This window comes from Pinus tabuliformis, chromosome 4_2 (assembly GCF_031772625.1).
Source record: "Pinus tabuliformis cultivar Carrire ecotype Pingquan chromosome 4_2, CPIR1, whole genome shotgun sequence".
NCBI lineage: Eukaryota > Viridiplantae > Streptophyta > Pinopsida > Pinales > Pinaceae > Pinus > Pinus tabuliformis.
The window spans coordinates 450,199,172-450,203,600 of record NC_142304.1 but is presented as its reverse complement, the minus strand read 5'-3'; positions in this window follow the sequence as shown (position 1 = coordinate 450,203,600).

The following is a 4,429-nucleotide window of genomic DNA, read 5'->3' as shown; positions in this document are numbered from 1 at the left end:
CAACTTAGATTTCAAGTACTGACAAACAACTAGAATAACTATTATATGACAAAACAAAGAAATTGATACAATAGTAGTCAGAGTCAATATTATGACATCAATAATTTCATTATTAAAATATACCATGAAAAAAATTTGACCAAGGCTCAACTTAGATTTCAAGAATTGACAAAACAACAAGAATAACTATCAAACAATACAAACCCTTATAAATGTCCACAAACTCAGCACAATCACAATCATGCACTAAAGAAGACTTGAGACACTGATTGCTAATAGTTAAAAATACAATTATATGGAAAGGAGACAAATTTAAACTTACTGTTCCTATCACTATGGCTCCAATACATTCTAAATAAATAAAACTTTTACAATGAAAATATTTTTGTTTATATTTTGTGGTTATATTCTAAAATACAAGTTGGGAATTGAAGTTTAAGCAAAAACCTTGTAGGGCTATTATATATAGTCATCAAAAGGCATCAATGTGGTTGATCTACTTCTTTTAAATCTATATGTTGTTAATTGGATTAGAGTTGACATGTTTTCTCACAAATAACCATGAATGCTATGACTCTTCTACTCTGATGCCATTAAGTGATACAAAATAGAGCACTGGTGGATATCTTAACCTCACCACTGAACAAAGACCTGTTGGAAATAAAATAACTATCTTGGTATTGAAACCAACCTTGAGCAATCAGACCTCTTTGCAACAACTACTAAAAACTAAAAAGATAAATCAAGTAGGGAAAATAATAACAAAGATCACAATTTATGGGACCTCATTATAAAATAGCTAGCTAGGAAAATAATATCACTAATGATAGGGTTTGTTGTTTTCAACTTTAGAACAAGATGCAAAATTTAAAATACCACTTCAAGATGTCAATTTGAAATACGGATGGAAGCTCCATGACAATAAATTCTTTGTGAAATTGACACTAATGTATGGTGTCAAAAACTTCAAGTTGAGAACTCAGCGCTCATGAAAATGCAATAAGTAGAAAAAAGTCAAGAATTCAAAGTATCGGAGCATATTTTCTATAACAAGTGGAGTTGTGTGGCTTTCTAAAAAATTTCCTGCAAAAGACACATGTAATGCATTGCATGTAGAAACATCATATACAAAATTTCTTAATCATTCATTGATAATTGAATTAAATATAAATTGCAACTTGTCTGAACCTGTGGGCCCATGATTTTACCACTTGTTTGACTCTATGGCCCACTATATAACCACTTGTCTCTCTTGCCATAATCAAGCACCTTTCTCTATTCAATATTCTCATTATTAAGAAGGGATTTTCAATCAACAGATTTTCCCCTAACCCCTCCGGGACCAACCCCTCCTTGTTGTTGTTTAATATACCTGTGTGCGAGCTCCAAATATAAGTTATCCTAGAGTTTAATAACTACCTATGCACAAGCTCCAAATATAAGCCATTCTGAAGCTCAACTCTCAACTCATTATAACTAACCTACAACCACCTCTAGCCTATGGAAGAGCAATCCAACCTTAAAGTAAGTTGTGACATGGGCATAGGAATTAGTTTGTTCTCCCATTTCATCGATCACGAATTTGACCTTGCTTGACCTTTAATTTCTCTTCTTGATATCTGGATGACCTATGAGTTCCTATGGACATGGGCACGTGTTTTTTGCCAGTGATGTGAGTTTTGATTCCAATGATTAGTATGTGGTTTAAACAGATCTAGATCGAACTTTCACAACTATATAGTGAGATCTGAGCTTTCCACTATTTCTCTAGCACGCTTGATCAATGGAGTAGGGCATGATTTACTTGCATCATTTTGCCCATCATGCTTGTACGCTCCACCTTCTTTTCGTCTGGTAGATCTCGTAGCAGAGCCCACGAATACGAACAAGAGTATACTAGTATCTGCAAGCACTTCCCTCTCTACACGCTCATGTTATAGGAACCATTCTATGAGACAACAACCTTGCAGTAATCCCTCAGTGGAAGTGGATCAGGTCGTGTGGTTTAAGGGTGGCTACCCTCCTTGAATGCCTGTGGAGAGAGATACATTGACCCCTATGATTCCTGGTTAGGCCAGGTGAAACATGGGGGTGAGGCATATGAAGGAGACAACCAAGCACCAGATCAACATAACAGAAAGAGGAAATCCTGTTCAGGGGCAATGAGGTATAGGAAGTAGCATCCAAGCACCAGATAGAGCGATTTTGCAGAAAATTGAGAAATTTATAAGTAAAAACATATGAATAAATCCATTATAATACCAATTTAATGTTTCATATGGTATATTAGAAACAGGAGGATAAGAATACACGGGACTGAGGAAGTTTTTTTTTTAAGACACATACTACAACTGTAAGTGCTTTGATTTATTTATGCCTTGGTTTGATCTTTTTGCGCCTTGATTTTGTTTCCAGGCTTACAATTTTGTGATTTGATTCTGCTTTCAGGAAAAGACTAGAAGGGAACGAGAAATCAGGCCTTTGCCTCATAATGTTCTTAGCAACATTTTTTTTTTTTTTTTGAAAAGAAGAAAATACATAAAAATAAATAAAAATTATCCAACATTTTGTAAAGCTTATACCTAGAGAATTAAAGCTTCTACCCAACAAGTGTTTTTGTTTTTGTTTTCTCATTTTGGACCTCTTTACAGAGTTGGACAACATTCTTTTTTGTTTTTCTTTCATCTATTACATTACTTTTCTTTCCCTCCTACTCCTATTGTTGTACAACTTCTCCTCTTCTTTAGATCCGAAGTAGGAGGAGCTGGGAGAACAATACGAAGTAGGAGGAGCTGCATGAAAATTATTTGGAATTTGTTGTTCATGGAGGAAGGTTTCATTTTGTACCAATTCTTCCCAAGTCATTGATTCCAGCCGTAGCTTCTACAGGTCTGGGCTGAAGTAATCTGTAGGGAGGTTCGTAATTTGTAGGGAGGTGAAGGGGAATTGTTTCTTCTTTCTCTTCATCTCAAATTCATCTCCTATTCATGAGGTTGCTTCTCCTCGAATAACTCTCATAGAAATTGTTGTGCCCAGGTTGCTGCTCCCTAAATAATTTTCATAGAAACTATTGTTTTGTTCCAGCTGCAATCCTCGTTATTGCATCTGCTTCGTAACTACAATCCATCCTCATGCTCTCACAACATGTTCTTTGTAACTATAGCACATACTCATGCTCTCACCACATGTCCTTTGTGGAGAAAACAAGTGTCTTCAAATGAAATGAGATAAAATGTATTCACATAAAATGAAGATATGTTAAGTAGAAAATGTTTATGAAGTAATGTTGGTATTAGTTTATTGAAATAGAAATTCTTGATACCAGTTGACATTTATCGTAAGTTTCTCTACATCTTGCCTTGATATGAGGCCAAATCAGACATCATTTTTTTTTTCGGTGAAATAGCGGCAGGAAGAAGTTCATAAGTTGAGAAAAAGGTGCTTCTAAATATGAGATGAAAACATTAGGTTAAATGTGTTCAATTAAAAAAGACTAATAATGAAATACACCAAACTGATTACAATAGTCGTTGTAGCCCCGAAGGGGCAAGGACTAATAAACAATAAATCTATGAGCATGAGTAGGTATGAAGCAGACTGTGATGTATAACTCATAAACATTAATGAAATTTTCAACATAATGGTGGCTGAAAAAAAACACTATTTTTATTAATGAAAACTGAGTACAACTTGTTCTTTTTCTTTGGCCAAATTTTGCAAAAAATGTTGACTAGAACTTAATTCAAAAGCATCTCAGATTTAAAAGACTCGCACATAAACACTCAAGAAACAAAAGTAAAGACAATCCTTGCATACAAACACTAAGGTAACAAAAATAAAGTAAGATAACAATGACAATTCTTCTGGAACCACTTTGATATGATATATTCAAAAAAAATGTATTAAAAAAATAGCTAGTTATCACTTATATAAAATATCAAACCTTCTATTAGTGTAAAGAAGTAGATGAGCTGGCCCTTCTCATGTTTACTCCTACAAAAAATCTCGCTGTCACCAAACAAATCAACCTCTTCTACTCAAATAAATAATGAATAAGTAGAAAAATGACAACTATAAAATATGGTGCATACCTATCCTCACTATTTTTCCATCATCTCCTTTATAGACTTCTTCCCTATTTGTATTTTATTGGAACAATTAGAGGACGTAACCATTTTGTAATTTGTTTCTTCATTAATTTAATTAACTTGACAGATGTTTTATTATTCTGGGAAGAAGTGTTCTAAGGGAGTTATAATTAATTAATTTTTAAACTATTTTGTAATTAGTTTCTTCATTAATTTAATTAACTTAATAGATGTTTTATTATTCTGGAAAAAAGCGTTCTAAAGTAATTATAATTGATTAATTCTTAAAATAGGTTTTGGAAGATAAAACCCCTCATAATTCTGATAAACTAATTCTCACT